Source organism: Macrotis lagotis, chromosome 5 (assembly GCF_037893015.1).
Source record: "Macrotis lagotis isolate mMagLag1 chromosome 5, bilby.v1.9.chrom.fasta, whole genome shotgun sequence".
Lineage (NCBI taxonomy): Eukaryota > Metazoa > Chordata > Mammalia > Peramelemorphia > Peramelidae > Macrotis > Macrotis lagotis.
Window position 1 is genome coordinate 19,146,299 of NC_133662.1, and position 18,867 is coordinate 19,165,165.

Here is an 18,867-nt window from a genome sequence, read left to right on the forward strand (position 1 = left end):
TCTCTTTTGAAAGATAGACCTGGTAGCAGCAGTGCTAGATCAAATGTTTGGCATGATTTAATAGCTCTTTGGGCATAAATCTGAATCACACTACAGAATTGTTGAATCCTTTCTAAATTCCTCCAACAGTGCATCAATTCTTACTTTTCCTACATCCCTTCCAACATTTGTCATTTTCTCTTTCTGTCCTATTAGTCAATCCAATAGGTATATTGTAGTACCTCAGAACTATTCCAACCTTCATTTCTCCTGTCAATAGTGTTAGGACATTTTAAAAATGGTTTAAATAGATAGTATTGATAACCTAATCTGAAAATTGTTCATAACTTTTGATCATTTATCAGGTGGGGATTGACTCATTTGTTTTTATAAATTTGACTCAGAAATATAAATTTGGGTCTGGGAACATCCTGACAGGACCCAATTGGTTGACCCTGGGGGTCATGAAATATACCATAAATTTATCTGAGACTCACAATATGCTCTTGTGCTGTATCTGCAAAATTCCTGCTTCCTCCCAAAACTGCCTCCCCCTTTCCCAGATGCAGCTGGAACTGTGAGATACATGTGCAACAGTCTGACAAGGAAATATATCTAACTGCTATCTCTGCTTCTGTATCTTACTTGCTCACAATTACCTCCCCTCCTCAAAATAACTATAAAAAGCTTATCCTCTGAACACTCAGTGTTATGTGCTCTGAGGATGTAACTCCCACATAGCCATTGGTAATAAACTCTATTCCCCAAAATTCATAGCTTGGTCTCCGACTCGCTTCTTAGGGTACAACACTTTCAAACTCATTTCATCTATTACTAAATTTACTTCTCTCATGTACTTTTGTAACACTTAGGGATGGCCATTTTTTTTCTTCAGGGGATTTGCTTTTCATTGTGTTACTTTCTTCTCAGTTCACCTTTACATAGGTGCTGTGAGTGTGTGTGTGTGTGTGTGTTTCTTGTTTGGGATGTTATGCTCATCCTGGAACTCTTCTTGGTTTGTATCTTCTTTGGTTGTCTGGGGTTCAACCTGTATGCCTTTGCTGCTACTGATCTAGATGAATGCTGCTATTAGACCCCACCTCTGCCTCAATTTCTAGTGACTGAATCAGTCTCCTAGTGGTGCATTGTGAATTCTGACTTTTCAGTGTTCTCTTCTGTTTCATAATCTTCAATCAGGTTCTGTCACCTGTCATAATGGATGCTAATGAACTGAAGATTATATTAATCTAAGACTCCCTGCATAATGCTCTTCCCTACACTGGTGCCCTGGAGGTGAGTACGCTTGTCTGTCTTCCTTAGCTCCTATTGGTCTGAAGAGTCTTGGGATGGACCAGTCTCCCTGTAGACCTGGTCTGTTTCCCACTTCCATTTTGACAGTCCAAGCTTGAGACATCCCTGTTTACCCCAATTCCTCTTCCCTTATCTTTACTGGCTAGAGTTCATGCTGGTTTCTATAAGTGTGTAAGTAACCCTTGCTTCTTGGTTCATTTGAACTGGTGCCTTCCTTATTTTGACCCCCTCTATTGGTCTCTAACCTTTTCTGACTGTCTTTTTGTGCAAGTTATGGAATAGGTAAAGTTTACTTCTTTTCATATTTCTTTATTGTTGGTCTTTTGGGGACTGTTTTCAAATATTTTCTGGGGTTTGTGTAGGAGAACTGAATTTTTGGACCTCTGGTGATTCCACCTTAAATGGAAACTTTGTCATTCATTTTTACTACATGACTGGCTTACTTTCTTTTCAAGTGTTTTGTGTTCCTGCTAATTTCCCTTTGTCCTGCTTATTATGGGTAGGTTGGCATTGGTAACAGACCCCCCCTAGCTGGTTGTATCTGAATTCTTCCTTTTTATCTCTCTATTATCCTCTTGTTTTTCATTTTATTTTTTAGAGATAGTGTTTTCTCAGGATTTGCTGCCACTAGGAGATTATCAGGGTTACAGTGATAAATGGATTTATGCAGCACCAGGCACTTTGAAAGTGTGTGAGTATGGGCATGTTTTGATGGGATGTATCTACTTATAGTTGAAATGAACATACAATCATTTTTATTAGTATCCTCATTGACTTATTCATGCGGATACCATATGTTAAGGAGTTTGAATACTGGTTCTGATAGTGGGAATGTGACTAGGCACAAATTCTCTAATATTTGTATTCTCTACCTCAGAAAGTCCTAAGGAAGGTGCTTTGTAAAACTTTAAAGTGCTTTACAAATAGGATTATAAAGGAAGCCAAAGATTAGTGAAAATAAAGCTGTGCTTTTTTTTCTTAACCAAGTTCATAGATGCCTTGAAATCTCATCAGTGACCCTTTGGGGTTCATGGAATTTCAGAACTCCTGTTCTGGAGGTCATTCTTATTCAGCTACAATTCAACAACCCAGCCTTTGAGTTTCCTTCCAACTCTGAAATCCTGTGGTGCAGTCTTCTTTTATCAAATAGGTGACTCGGATGAAGATAAAATAATTCTACTTTAATTTGCTTTAATTCTTTCTTCTAAGTGCTTGAAAACAAGACAGTGATAACTGAGACCCTTGCCACATGTTTGATCTTCTGCTGTTAAGAATCACTAATATGACCTGGGAATGCAGGTGTAAAAAGAAAATAGAGATTTATTAAAAGAAGTTACAACACAAAAGAAAGTGATAGACAAATTAAGAGGAGATTAAAGAAAAAGCCATGTGGATTGCTAATTAACCTTGGCAGGCCAGCTGCTAGGTTCAGCAGGAGTCTGGGGAGAGAGAGAGAGAGAGAGAGACAGACAGACAGACAGACAGACAGACAGAGACAGAGAGAGAGAGAGACAGAGAGGCAGGAAGCCATGGGGTCTGGTTTAACAAGGCCACATGATGGGGCCCACAGAGCTCCCTGTGGATTTAAGGGAGAACCAGAGAAAACCCCCTCTTCTGCAGGGAGACTGGAAGAAGCAACACTTGAAGAGGTTGTGCTTCCTGTTATGTACCCCTCTTTGATAGGTGGTACTTGGGGAGTATTCTTATACCTTGGGTTAGGTATCACCCAATGGCAAGCCACGTACTGGTTCCTCGTGTTCCAAGGTGGTGCCACCATCCAGGGCATAGTTAAGTGAAAGGGGTCAAAATACAAACAACAGTGTTCAGGGGAGGCAGAATCTCAAGAGTGGTTGAACCTCCACCCATTTAACAACATTTAACAGCATCTAAGATCACAGATTCTGTTTTTGCTACATTCATAATTCTCTATATCATTTACCTGCATCAAGACTTGTTGCAACACTTCCCTGTGTAAATGGTGATAGGATTTACTGTAAGGACATTTAGAGGTCAAGTCAAATCCCCTCATTACAATTGAGGAAATTAACCCAGAGAAGTAAGTGACTTGAAGTAGCAGTCTTGTTTTGAATTCAGGTCATTTGAAAGCACCTTTCTACTCCACAACCTACCTCAGATAATTAGTCTCTAATTGTCATTGGGCTAGTGACAACTTCCAGCACCTGAGTTTCACATATTGAAAAAGAAATATTTCTTTTTTTTATTTTAACATTTTATTTATTTTCCAATTATATACAATAGTAATATGTACCCAACATTTTTTAGAAGGCTCTGAATTCTACAATTTTTCTCCCTCCTCCCTTCCCTCCCCCCTTCCCAAGGCTGTCTGACAGTCTCTACATTGTTTCCATGCCACACATTGATGTAAATTGAATGTTGTAAGAGTAAACATAAGAATAAACATAAACCCCCTCCCCTCTCCCAAGAATATGGGAAACCTCAAGAATAGAGAGAGAGAGAGAAAAAAATGTACTTTATTCTGTGTTCAGATTTCAATGGCTGTCTCTGGGGTGAGTTGCTCTCCCTATGAGTCCACCAGAGAAGTTGCTTCAATATTTTTCCCTCAGCTGCTATCACTAGCTGTACCTCCACTCTATTTCTCCCCACTCTCATTTATTATATTCTCTCTCTCTCTCTCTCCTTTCATCCTGGCCCTATCCAAAAGTGTATTGCATCTGAGTACCCTCTCCCTTGATCTTCCCTCTCTTCTATCACCTATTCCTTCCTTCCCTCCCCCCATTCCCCCTCATCCTGTCCCTTTCCTTCCATCCTTCTCCAGGGCAAGACAGATTTCCTCATCCTATTGAGTGCTGTAAGCCATTTCAGATGAGAATGAAGGCTCACTCATTCCCCCTTGCCTTCCCCCCTCCCCTCTATTGAAAAAAACTTTTTTTTGACTAATGTGAAATCTCTTATCTCCTTTTCCTTCCTTCCAGTACTTTCCTCCATCACCCATTGACTCCATCTTTTTATTATATTATACCATTATATTCCACTCCTTCCTATGTCCTATCTATATATGCCCCTTCTAATAGCTCTTATAAATGAGAAAGTTCATATGAGTTATCAATATCTTCTTCCCATGTAGGAATACAAACAGTCAATATCATTAAGTTCCTCAGAGTTAGTTCTTCTATTCCACCCCCTCTGTGGTTCACCAGAGTCTTGTACTTGGAGATCACACTTTCTGTTCATCTCTGGTTGTCTTGTTAGGAAAGTTTGAAAGTCCCCTGTTTCATTGGAAATCCATCTTTTCTCCTGAAAGAGGATGTTCAGTTTTGCTGGATAGTTGATTCTTGGTTGTAAACCAAGATCTTTTGCCTTCCAGAATATCATATTCCAATCGCTATGAGCCCTTAATGTAGATGCGGCCAGATCATGTGTAATACTGACTATGGAGCCTCGGTAGTTGAATTGTCTATTTCTGGCAGCTTTTAGAATTTTCTCTTTGACTTGGGAGTTTTGGAATTTGGCTATAATATTCCTGGAAGTTTTTCTTTTGGGATTCCTTTCAGGGGGTAACCAGTGAATTCTCTCTATTTCTATTTTACCCTCTGCTTCTAGGATCTCAGGGAAATTTTGCTGTATTATTTCTTGAAAAATGAAGTCTAGGCTCTTCTCCTGATCGTGGCTTTCAGATTCAAAAGAACTCCCAAAAGTGATAGAGTTAGTAGGAAAGGAGGAGGAAAACCGTGCTGAACTCTCTCCTTACAAAAAGGCCTTGGAGCACATGACCTGTCCTCCATCAGAGGGACAGAAGTTACTGATGAGTTATAGCAGCCTGATTTCATCTTTCAGCATCTTGGAATTTCCTAGTGATGTTTCCTGGAGTCCACAGAAATTCAAAAACAGTTTGCTGCTAGAATTTGTGGTTTGTATTTAGTTTCGCAGAGGAAAGAGAACAAGACCCTGAAGCTTCAACTCCTAAATGTATCTCAGCACTCTGAATATGAGTCTTAAGTTTGAGCAAAATATGGCTGTTGATTTATGCAGGCTATAGTCTATCTTGAACTCCCTTAGATGAAATACACTAAAAAAAATAAGATGCGGGGCGGCTAGGTGGCGCAGTGGATAAAGCACCGGCCCTGGAGTCAGGAGTACCTGGGTTCAGATCCGGTCTCAGACAATTAATAATTGCCTAGCTGTGTGGCCTTGGGCAAACCGCTTAACCCCATTTGCCTTGCAAAAAAAAAAAAACCCCTATAAAAAAATAAGATGGCAAAGATATGGATGTGCAAATGAAATGGCCCTTGAAGCCAGTCTGATAGGATTTCTAATGATATCAGTCATCTAGGGACAATAGGTAAAGATGGACTGAAGTCTTATGTTTGACATGTTTGTCAGAACGTATAAAATCCCATTACAGCTTTGAGCCATTTAGATTAATTTCTCTACTGACCTAAGTGAAGATTTGATGATTTTAGGCATAGTGACATTAGAATAAATGAATGAGAAAAGCATTGTGCACACAATAAACTCCTGTCAGCACAATTGTGAGAACGTGGTTTCCTTTGGACAGTCATTTTTTTTTAAATTCTGGTATTGTTCAAACTATTCATTTAATCCTCTTTGGGCATATTTTGACTGTATTCCTCTGGGTAATAGAAATGCTAGTTTATAGGGTAATTCTGGAGAGTGACTGTCAGAGGCTTAAAAGGAAGAGATAAACATTTCTTGTTAGTTGGTTAAGTAGTAAAATGATCCTTTTTTGTTCAACTGAAACATGCACATATGAAATTCTGCTGTGAAGAAATTATATGATTCTGCTGTACATAACAGGGCATGTATAACGAAACCCTAGCTACCTCCACCTGGCCACATGTCTGTTGCAGCACTATACTGGGTTGTTTTTAGGGATAATAAAGCAATACTCTTATTGAGTAATGATAAGGAAGAACTAGTGATACCAAAGATATTAAAAAAGGGGTGAGCCTTCCTCAGTTTTCTTTTCCCATATGAAAACTGACCACTACTGTAGACATTTTACTTTATCTAGCAGATGTTCTGCTCTGGCTACCATTTTTTCCTCTTTGTCCAACCTTTCCTGGTCAGTAAACCTAGGATGGGTATGTTTCCTGTCTGGGAGACACCTTTATGAGCTTGAGAATGTGGAAGACCTGGGATCACTTAGTTGGAACTGGAACAGGAGGCAAGTTGCTGCATCAGACCTGATACCACTGACAGGAAAGAGCCCATCTTCCAACCTGGCAGGCCAGAAGGCATGGACTTTGAGGAGGAAATTGAAGAACTGAAAAGAAATGTGAAAAATAATTATCTAACATTTGCACTAGAGAAAGAGGAAAGGAGAAAGCCCACACATAAGAGTTAAGGGTCCAAAAGAGATTTATTATGAGAATAATTATTAGTCTGTATTTTTAAAAACATAAACTATAAATGGAATGGTGGGTGTTGTAGACCTCCAAATCTTTATCTGATTTGATTTAGCAGTTCTTTTAATACGAATGAGACTTTCTAAAGAGTTCTGTCTCTAAATTGCCTGATGCTAGAAGGATGACTTTGGGTTAATTTCTTAAGTGAGTATCAAAGGTCTTCTGGAAGTATTTATAGCTAATTCCTTGTGATGTTACATGACTGTAAATCAATTCTATAGGGGAGGGCAAGTGAACTTTCTTTTCAGTTTAACAAATATTTCTTTGTTTTTTAATTAATGGAATAAAACAAGCATTTTTCTTCACAAAGTGCAATTAAAAATGATTATATGTGGAACTGCAAGTCTACTATGCACAACTTCCTATTCCTTTCAAATATACAACAGAATTATCATGGAAATTTTTTTCTTCCCTCTCCTTATACTTACTCTAAATGTAGTTATAATATATATTATATAGATATAATATTATATAGTATATAGTATATGATATTATAATATAAAAAATAATTATAAAAACAAAATAATTTATTTGCTCAAAGTTATTTGGTCATATACCAGTATAGATAATTTAATAACTCTTTGAGCATTATTTCAGATTGTTCTTGAAAATGATTGTATTATTTTATAATTCCTCAAACAATGAATTAGTGTCCCAATTTTTCTACCATCTTTCCACATTTGTCATTTTCCCTTTCCATCATTTTAGTCATTTGGGTAGGTATAAAATGATATCTCAAGGCTGTTTTAACATACATTTCTCTAATCAACAATGATTTAGAGTATTTTTATATGACTAGAAATTGTTCAGATTTCTTCATTAGAAAATTGCCTCTTTCTATCCTTTGACTGTTTATCAATTGGGGAATGAGTCATATTCTGATTGATGATTACTATTTTGAATTTCCCCCATTTTATTTTTTACTTTCTACTTTCCTTCTCAGCCTCTCTTTTTACCCTATCCCTGTTACCTTCTTTCCCCCTACCCTCCTATTCTTTATTTTAACACCCCTCTAAACTTTCCTCACTTATCTTCTCCCCTTACCTTCCTAATTTTGTTCTATACACGCTTTTAAAAGTTCTTCCCTAATCCTCATTTTCTCACCTTTCTAGAAGTTCAGAAGACTTCTAACCTTCTTCAGATATACACCGTTTCCTCTTCCATCCAGATGAGAATGAGATTCCAATATTACCAGTCCTCCATCTCTACCTGTTTCCTCTATATAAGTTCTTCTTTTCATGCCCCATTTTTTTTTACTCCTTTTTACCTTTCCTATCCATTTTGTTTTTTAAGTTACTCCATCATATCTTACTCAGCTACAATCTTTCAAGTTACCTTAGTAATGATAAGTTTTAGGAATACTGATAACATTATCATGTATCATAAGTAAACAGATTAATCTTTATTAGTGCCTTATAATTAGCCTTTAATGATTCTCTTATATTTCTTCTGGCTCTTTTATATGAAAATTTCCATTGAATTTTTTTTTCTTATAAATACCTGAAAGTCTTTCAGTTCATCAAATATCCATTCTTTTTCATTCAAGATTATAATCAACTTTTGGGGCAGCCATGTGGTGCAGTGGAAAGAGCAGGGGCCCTGGAGCCAGAGGACCTGAATTCAAATCCAGCCTTAGACAATAATGACTTAGCTGTGTGACCTTGAACAAGTCACTTAATTCTACTGTCTTGCCAAAAAACAAACAAACAAAAAGATTATAATCAACTGCTGGATAATTTATTCTTGGAAACCCCAGTTCCTTTGCTCTCTGAAATATAATGTTCCAAGAGCTATGGTCTTCTAACATAAAAACTGCTAGGTCTTGTGAAATCCTGATTGCTTTTTCACAGAATTTAATTTTTTTTGTTGTTGCTTAAAATATTTTCTTTTTTAGCTGGGAATACTGGAACTTGTCTATGACATTCCTCCTAGGAAGTTTTCTTCTTAGGATTTTTTTCAGGTGGTGATTGGTAGTTTCTATTCCTACTTCACCTTCTTGTTCTACTTCACCTCTCTTGTTCAGAGCAATTTTCTTGAATGATTTCTTATAATATTGTAAATAAATTCTTTTTTTTTGATCATAGCTTCCCGTTAGTCTTATCATTCTTTAATTGTCTCTTCTCAGTCTTCAGAGCAGTTAGTTTTTTAATGAGATGTTTCACATCTTTTCTATTTTTTTCTAGTTTTAATTTATCTTGTTGTATTATGATATCATTTGATTCTACTTACCCAATTCTAGTTTTCAAGGAGTTATCTTTTCCTTAAGATTTTGTATATCCTTTTCTAACTAGTTAACTTTCTTTACAAAATTTTCTTTATTTGCTTTTATTTATTTCTTCTAATATTTCTTCATTCTCTATTTGATTTTTTAATTCCTTTTTATTTTCTTATGATTTTATATCTTTTTTCAGTTGGTTAACTTTCTTTACATAATTTTCTTTAATTGCATTTTTTTCCCTAATTTTTCCCCCATTTTCACTTATTTGATTATTGAAATCCTTTTTGTAAGTTCTTCTAAGATTTGTTTTTGGGCTTGTGACAACAAGACATTACTTTTCAGTGGCAGGCGAACTTCCAATGCATAAAGAATCTATAAGAGGAGAATGAATTTCAGTACATAAAGATTCTAATAAGAGGAGAAAGATTTTAATATAGACACATTACTATTTCCTACGTGGCAATATAAATTCATCTACTCAGGAAAAGGTTGACAATGACCATCACACAAATAGAAGAAAAAATATTCTTCTATACATATGAAGGCCCTGAAACTACCAAGCTAGGCACTAACTAGGTGGCACAGTGGAAAGAGTACAGGCCCTAGAGTCAGGAGGACCTGAGTTCAAATGCAGCCTCAGACATTTATTAATTACCTAGCTGTGTGACCTTGGGCAAGTCACTTAATCCCACTGTCTCACTTAATCTGTCTCAGCCTCAGTTCCCTCATATGTAAAATGAGGATAATAATAGTAACTACCTCACTGGGTTGTTGAGGAGATCAAATGAGAGAATAGGTACAGCATTTTGCAAAATAAACAACTATTAGTTCTAATTTATTTTTTTTAGTTCTAATTTAATAATGTTTTCTGTAAACATTCTATTCCTTCCCCCCTCCCCTCCCCTCCCTGCTCCCATAGTATGTAAGTTCTTTGAGAGAAAGGACTATTTTTCAATTTATCTTTGCTACCCTACCTTCTATATCAAACAAGTGCTTAATCAATGTTGATTTACTTGATTGACTTCGATAAATATTAAATGCCTGCTAGGTACTGTGTTTTGATACTATCTTCATTTCTGAATATATCCTTTCCTTTTTATATCAAGGTGGTTCCATCCTTGTAATAACAAATAAAAGACAGAAACAAAGCCATTTAGGAAAGTTAACCATTACATGGCAGTATATGCAATATTCCGCAACATTCCCCCACCTCTGAAAAAAAGGGAAACAAGTTTAATCCAAAGTCCTGTATCTTTTAAGAATGAATAGACCAGGAGTGCAACTGGAAACTGGTATCCCAGGGTTTGGTGCCCAGTCTTTGAGTCAAAGGGGACCAATGACATCATGGGATGATGTCTTGACTTGTGTGTAAATTGGTTTAAATGAGGCAGAGTTGCACAAAATTGTCAGCCTTGCTCTCTTCCAGAGTCATCAAAGTCCAGTGTCAAGATACTTGACTTTGGTGTTTTCAATGTCTGACCAAGCTTTAAGTGTTCCACAGCATCTGCTTCAGCCACCTTCATGGCCTTCAATCCATTGTTCTTATCTGCCCATTCCACTGAAGGAAGTCTTCACATGTCTGGTGCAGACATTTCCCTAATTCACTGGTGGGTTGGAGGCCTGTGGGCCTCAGCCTGGTTTAGTCTGGCTGCTGAGTCAGTTTTACCAGGAAGAGACAGCACGGCTCTTGAAGCTACAAGTGAGAGTTGGAAGCCAGGTGGACCCCAAAGGTAGATGAACAGCCCTGAAAAGGTTCAGCAAGCACTCACACCAGAGGTCCCAGTCCTCCCTGGACAGTGCAAATGTGCAGGTGGAGAATCAGGTGCTCATTCTATTTCCAGTGCTCCCTGCTTGTGACCAAAAACAAAAGAAAAACACTCCTGCCTCAATTTTCCTAATTGTCTAATTGTATTCCTTTTAATTTTTATTTATCTAGGAGGGATCTCTGTTTGTACAATCATCTTATAGTTTTTTTGTCCTAGCTTTTTTGAAGTTCAGAAAGCCCCTACCTCAGTTCCCTGAATTCCTTACTGTCCTAGCAGAGAGGCAGGCTTTCTCAGCCTCTGGTTGAACTCCCCAGTCCAAGAAACCTTGCTGTGAAGCAAAGAGGAGGGATATATAGGGGATCCTCGCCCCCCTCAGAAGTCGCTATGGAGTTGTGCTGCCTGGAGAGGTTTTTGGATAGCTCAGAAGAGCTATAAATTTGCTTTTCCTTAGATTTTCCACCCCTTATAGTTGTCAGGAGAAAATTATGAAACAATGAATTCCACCGCACCCTGTTTATCTCTCCCTAAGTGCTTGGTCCCAGATATTGCTCCATAGGCTTCAACAGTCTGTTGCGGAAGTGAAAGATGACTACCCAGAGGCTCTTGATGTACCCATAAGTTTTTGGAACACTGTACTTTTTCTTCTTAACTCCAAACATGATTCTGGAGATTGGGTTTTCCTTCCCCTTCTCTGTGTTTCAGTGTTCTTCTTTGAAAAACCATGGTGTGTCAAGAAGGGAGAAGGATAGAGAAGGCTCTGCAAGATGGAAGGGACAGTGCTATCAGAAAAAAAGTCACAAAATTTGGATTTCCTACTTTATTATCTGTGCTTTAGTTGACCTTCCCATCAAAGTAAGGGTAAGAGGGATCTGTCAGGAAATTACACCTCATTTTATCTCCCTTCAGGTCTCAGCTGTACTCCTCAAAGACTTGCTTAGTCAAGCTGCTACAACTTTGTGAGGATAGGGTAAGGCTAGGGAGAGGATAGGAGGGGGAAATGGGATACACATGATCTATGTCAATCCCTCAAACTTCAGGATATCTATACTCCCTAAGACCACATGAAAAGTAACATAGTTCCATCTCTCTCTCTCTCTCTCTCTCTCTCTCTCTCTCTCTCTCTCTCTCTCTCTCTCTCTCTTTCTCTCTGGATTAGAGCATGGGGAAAAGGGTCTCTGACCATCAAGAGAAACTCATCATATTCCCTTTGTAATGCCTTCACTCCTTGCTAAGTCCCACCTGACACAAAGGGTCTCAGGTTTGCTGTGTAAAGAATGCTTTTCAAACTTTAAAGTTTTATAGAAATATGAAAATATGAATTATAATAATTGTTTTAATAGCTATGCTATAGGTTTTGGCAAGTTGTTGCAAGACCAGAGGACAACTTTGAACAGCTCTTTTCTCTTGTCCTAAGTCTCTGTCCTTCTTTTCCTAGTTTTTATCCTTCCCCTCACTCTTGGTTGTACCACCAGCTGTTCCTGGCCTCTTTCTCCCTGGTCAAGGCAGAGCAGCCCAGTGATGCAGACAGAGAAAAGAGAGAGCAGAGCCACTTTCCTGGGGTAAGAGAAGAGCAGGGATCCAGTGTGGATATGTGTGGATGTGTGTATGCAAAGAGAAAGATATACATGTATTGAGGCTGTGGGGAGGGTAGGAGAAGGGGTGGTGGTTCTTAATTGTCCAAGTTATGAGAAGTAAAGCCTGAGTGAAACTGTTGGAGACTTGGGGAAGATAGTGTCCATGGTGGAGATTGTTTGGGTTCCCAGAGGGATATGAGAGATATAACAAAGGCTAAAAAGAAAAAGGGGCTGTGAGCCAGTAAACAAAATACCAACATTCTGAGAGGGAAGAGAAACAAAGAATAAAATCAGGTCCCAAAATATGATAGGTGGAGTAGTAACTGGACTAATAATAATAATATCTCATCAATATCTATTTATATTAAATGAAAAAACATGATAAATGGAGTACTGAATTTGGAACCAAGGGACTTGAGTTTGAATCCCATGTTGGACACTCTCTAAGTGCACCCCTGGGAAAACCACTCACCCTTCCAGAGCCTCAGTTTACTCATTTGTGAAATAATTATAATAATACCTCCCTCACAAGGTTGTTGTGAGGATCAAATGAGATAACGCATGCAATGTGATAAAACCTTAAATGTTGGCTATGTATCATGTCTATGTGCACATCCATGCTTACATAAATAATGGGTGAATTATCAGACACACATAGGCACATAATGATTATATCTATGTGTTGTGTTACATGCATATTGTATACATGGATTCATATACACAATGCATATATACAAACACAGTTTACAGTGCACTTTCACAGTCCAGTGAAGTCCCGATTTTGTAGATGAGAAAACTAATTCAGAGAAGTTTAATAACTTATTCACATAGACATACAGAAATGTTGTTGTTCAGTCGTTTTTCAGTTTTATCTGACTCTTCCTGCCTCCATTCAGGGTTTTGTTGGCAAAGACACTAGAGTGGTTTGCCCTTTCCTTCTCCAGCTCATTTTACAAATGAGGAAACCGAAGAAAACAGGTTTTAGTGACTTGTCCAGGGTCACAGTTAAGTGTCTGCAGCTGGATTTGAACTCAGGTCTTCCTAACTCTAAGCCTGTTGCTCTAGTTATCTTGCCACATAATTGTCTGTATGAGTGTGGTGATACATGTATGTGTGAGTATGTACATGCATGTGTGTCCACACAGCCTTCTATAATACATTTACAACTGTATATGCATACATACATATACAATACATAGGCATAATATATATATATATATATACATATATATGTATATATATATACACATAGAGTTTACAAAGTTAGTGATTTCCCTATATTCCAGATGAGTGAATAGTGATTCAGAGAGTTTCATAACTTGTCCCTAGTAACAAAGTTAGTAAAATATAGGGCCAGGATTCAAATCCAAGTCTTTTAACTCCTTGACAAAAGTTGGTGTTGTGATACTTCTTTAGAGAATGGTCTGAGGATCTCAGGGGCTGAGAGAGGGAGGTTGGGACCTTTGAGTTCTCTCTCAATAGTGCCTTAGTTTTGTCCCACAGATCTAATGGGAAAGAGACATAAATACCCTTTTGCTTTCCCTGGGGCAGTCAAAGACATGTAAATTGAAGCAAAAGCAGGCAATTTGTTCTATAGAATCCAAGACCTCCTCATTCCCAATTCCATTTCCCTCATTTGGACTCTTATCTCAGCTAGATTACTGCAATAGTCTGCTAAACAATCTTTTCACTTTTAGGTACAGAATTCAGAATCTTTGAGAGATAAGGGATTCTCAAAGCCAGCTAGTTCAACTGTTAGCTGAGTCAATACATCAAACACCGACAATATCCTAAACAAGAGCATTTGAACTTTCCTTGAAGACCTCCTGTGTTAGGGAAGCCATTCCCCAATTACCCTTAAATAGTTCTAATTGGTAAGAAGTTAAGAGATGGCTAGGTGGTGCAGTGGATAAAATACCGACCCTGGAGTCTGGAGGTCCTGAGTTCAAATGAGACCTCAGACATTTAATACTTGCCTGACTGTGTGACCTTGGGCAAGTCACTTAAGCCCATTGCCATAAATAAAAATTTCAAAAATATGTGTTTTTCCCCTTACATGGAAACTAAATCCCTCTGGAATTGAAGTAGACATGTTTAATCTGTTTTCCACAGTTTTCCATTCTAGAAATGACAATAAGCATTCCATTAAGAGAAAGCAGGTGGCACAGTTGAACCAAGCTTGACCCTGGAATCAAGAAAACCTGAGTTTATATTTCACATCAGACACATATTAGCTGTGTGATCTTGGGCAAGTCTCTTAACCTCTGTTTTCATCAGTTTCCTCAACTGTAAGAATGGGGATTATGATCACACCTATCTCCCAGGGTAGTGAGAACCAAATGAGATAGTATTTGTAAAAAATGCTTGGCAAAAAGTAGTATTATATAAATGCCTCCCAGTTCCTTTGAAGGCCTGTTGCTCCTCAGATGATTGTTCCAGTCACTGCTCAGGGCATCGCTCTTACCATGTGACTCCCAGTTGTAGAGATGGACTTCCTTAGGAGGACCAATTTTGATTGCTTTATCACACTCCTGGCCCATTTTCAGCCTACAGTCTAGATTTTTCTCAGTTGAATTGATAGCCAGCCTCTCTCCTTCTAAACTCATTCTACAAAGAACTGAAAGATTAATTTTCTAAGGCACATCTCAGGTCAGTAATTATCATCATCCTAACATTTTGTATAACATTTTAATAGATTTTGTTTCGTTTGATACTTATTAACAAGTCTGCATTATTTTATTTTTTCAATTACATGCAAAGATAGATTTTAGCATTCATCTTTTTATAAGCTTTTGAATTTCACACTTTCTACTATCCTCCCTTCCCTCCCTCACCCCAAGGCAGCAATTAATCTGATATAGGTTGTATAACTGTATATAACGATTCTGTGAATTGAGGGTTTTTATAACATCTAGAACATAAGGATATAAGTTAAGTGTTTTGCCTAGGGTAGTACAACTATTCTGTAACAGAGAATTCATTTTCAGGGCTCTCCTGACTTTACTACCAGAATAAAGTCTACACTGCCTTTTCAAAACTCTCAATAGCTTCCCATTATCTACTGAATAAAGTCCAAACTCCTCCTTCTTCCATTCAAGACCTCTATTATAAAGGAATGAGTAAATGATAAAGCATTTACATGCCTGGTGTAATGTTTAAAAACCAAAAGCGACAGATCTTGCCTTCAAGAACCTTGGTTTTTTTTCTTTTTCTGCTTCCCTCCCTCCCTCCCTCCCTCCCTCCCTCCCTCCCTTCCTTCCTTCCTTCCTTCCTTCCTTCCTTCCTTCCTTCCTTCCTTCCTTCCTTCCTTCCTTCCTTCCTTCCTTCCTTCCTTCCTTCCTTTTTCAAGAAACTTACATTCAAATTGAGTGAGACTACATATATAAAAGAGTGATAGCCAGGGAACAGAGTTTTAGTTTGGGGAGTCAGTCACAAGAATGATGAGTAGAATCATAATGTAGCTAATTATCATGGGGCAGGTAGTTGGCACAGTAGGTAAAGTACCAGGCCTGGAGTTAGGAATACTTCAATTCAAATCAAGCTTTAGGCATTTCTAAGTGTCTTTGTGTGTGTGTGTGTGTGTGTGTGTGTGTGTGTGTGTGTGTGTGTGTGTGTAGGCAATTTACTTAACAACTATTTTTCAATTTTCTCATCCATAAAATAGGGATAATAATAATAAGACCGAACCCCAGCTGGGCAGGTAGGTGTTGAAGTGCCTGAGTTCAAATCTGATCTTAGACACTTAGTATCAGTGTGACCATGGGCAAGACATTTTAACTGTTTGCCTCAGCTATTCATCTGTAAAATGAGATGGAGAAGGAAATAGAAAATCATCCCAGTATCTTTGACAGAAAAACCCAAAGGGGTCACAAAAATTAAACAAACAATCTTTCATATTTATTGTGAGAACCAAATGAGATAATAATAGTAACAATAATAATAATAATAATAATAATAAAGTGCCTGGCACATATAACTGCTATATAAATGCTTTTATTATTGTTAATTTATTTTTCAGAAAGAATAATTTTATTAATTTCAATGCTTCCAAAGCTGGGAAGGATGGGAGATGGGGATGGAGTACAGATGATTCCTTTGGTGGAAGAGCAGAGGGTAAAATGTTTAGATAACCTATGAAAGATAGCTAGGATCAGCTAGATATAGTAGATCAGGTGAGTTCACACTTACTGGCATAGGTTGCTTTGCAGTAAGGTTGAGTGATTCACCACAAAGGGAAAAACAAAGGACAAAGTTGTACCAACTTCAAGACTGTTCCTCAGGGGCTCAGAGTGACTTTACATAGGTATAACAAGACAAAGCATCTATAGTTCTGTTGGATTTCAAGTAAGACACATAGTTAATTTTTTGGAATAGTCAATAATATAATAAAGTACTGCATTATTCATAGGGTAACATAACCAGGCTCAGTTTTAACCAGGAGCAAAAAAAAATTCTATTAAAGAAAGGAAATAACAGGGCAGCTAGGTGGTCCAGTGGATAGAGCACTGGCCTTGGGTTCAGGATTTCAAATTCGTCCTCAAACACTTAATAATTGCCTAGCTGTGTGACCCTGGACAAGTCACATAACCCTATTGCCTTGCAAAATAAATAAATAAGAAATAACACAATGGAATAATTGAGTCAGGAGAATTACCCCAATACCTTATAAAGTCACTCTCTTAACCATCTCAGGTACAGACATTTATTTGTGACAGTTCTTTGATCATACTTCCTTTGAGTAGCTTGTGGCATTTCCCTGAAATGATGGGTTGTTGACTTAATGACAAGTAATACAATCATACTTGAATTCAAAACTGAGAACAATATCAAATATAGATTCAACAAATTTTATCTCAAGTAACAAGTTTTCCTAATAGCAATTGGTTAGATACAATCATTATTATTTTTCTCATATTTTTGTAACAACAGTTAATAATAATTTTCCAAGCTTTTCAAAAAGTATGTATTGAACATCAAAAAAAAATTCACTCAACATTCTTTTCTTATATTTACAAATTGAAACTCACCTTATTATCAAAATAGGTAAAGTGCAATTAAGAAAACAATTGCATTCTGGAATTCTATATTGATAAATAAATATATGATTGTTCATTCAAAAATCAGAATAAAGGACTGACTACTTATTTGAAACCTCCACACCAACTGATATTCATCTCTTTAGATATGGTATATTTCTTCTCTTTGGGAAAAATAAAGCTTTAATGCTGAAATCTTTGAAAATTAGTAAAGTAATTCAAGATATAATCTCTGTATATGTTTTCTATCCATAGTTTCATAATTTCAGTCATTACAAATCATCTTATAAATTACTTCTTTACAAATAATAAGACTTGTAAGTCCTTTTAACCTCCCCACTTTGGCAATAAAAGTCTGTAATTGAAGAGGAGATCCCAGTTTCTCAGTGATTTTTACTCTTGTTCAGTCATGCCTAACTCTTCATGAACCAATTTGAAATTTTCCTGGAAAAAATGCTGAGCGGTTTGCCATTTCTTTTTCCTTATCATTTTCCAGATGAGGAATCTCAGACACTTAGGTTTTAAGTGACTTGCCTAAAAGATCACAGTAGTAAGATTCTGAGGGTGTATTTGGAATTAAAACTTCCTGATTTTAGTCCCAGCCCTCTTATCTACTGTACCACAGAGCTGTTAATTTTTTACTCTTGTCAGTAAAAAAAAATCATTATTTTAGAACTTCAAAATATCAAGCAAGTTCTTTCACAAGGCCAATGATTTTATGACCTTGCCCAAGCAGTTGGTCCCAAGGAATCAGGTCATTTTATGGTTAAGGAATTTTTAAAGTTCCCTTTTTAGTATTATTTCCATACAGGAAATAATTTTTTATTTTTCCTTTTTAAAAATATACCAATCCAATACTTGACAATAGCCTCTAAATGACTTAATTAATCATTTCATAGTATCCATATCAAAAGAGAAATCATTTATCATTTACCATTATTACCACAATTTTAACATCTTCTTGACAGTATTTCAGATAAAATAGTTTCCAAAAAATTAAAAATTCAAAAAAATTTTATGTCTTTAATAATACAATAGTCTATGTTGAAAACATTAAAAAAAACCTTTGCCATTCAAATGCTATTAGCCCAATTTCCAAATTTATTTCTGAATTCTCTTACCCAGAAAATGACTTCATATTATTAGTTTTGGCATTCTATAATGATTGCAGTCAAGATTATCATAACATATCAATTTTTATCTAATTATACTGTTTTTGCAGCTCCTAAACAAATTGCCTTAATGTCAAATATTACATTTATCACTAAGGATGTTTTATTTATATAAGGTAAAACTGCAAAAATGACCTTCTCCCCACCCCACAACTTGTTTTTAGAATTCTGTTCTGGCTTTACACTTAATTTTTCCTATTTATAGACTACTAGTCTATAGACATAGACTCCTAGTCCATACATAATTTCCAATCTTTTTCTGGCCTTTTTATTGAACTAAACTTTTTTTCTGAAAAATGCCAGCTCAACCAATTCTTTAAATTGCTTTCTTTTTTTTAACTCTGGTTTTGATAACTTTAACACATTAACACATCAAACACAAAATAAATGTCACACATAGTCA

The 18,867-nt window shown here is 36.8% G+C and overlaps 1 long non-coding RNA gene across 1 annotated transcript in view; it reads left to right on the plus strand.

The window, feature by feature from the left end:
- The first annotated feature begins 704 nt into the window (after positions 1-704).
- The window catches only part of LOC141523622 (uncharacterized), a 34,421-nt gene continuing 16,258 nt past the window's right edge, over positions 705-18,867 (plus strand). Inside the window, exons 1-2 of the long non-coding RNA XR_012478541.1 lie at positions 705-726; positions 1,177-1,272. This is a non-coding gene — a long non-coding RNA (uncharacterized LOC141523622). The remainder of the gene's footprint in view (positions 727-1,176; positions 1,273-18,867) is intronic.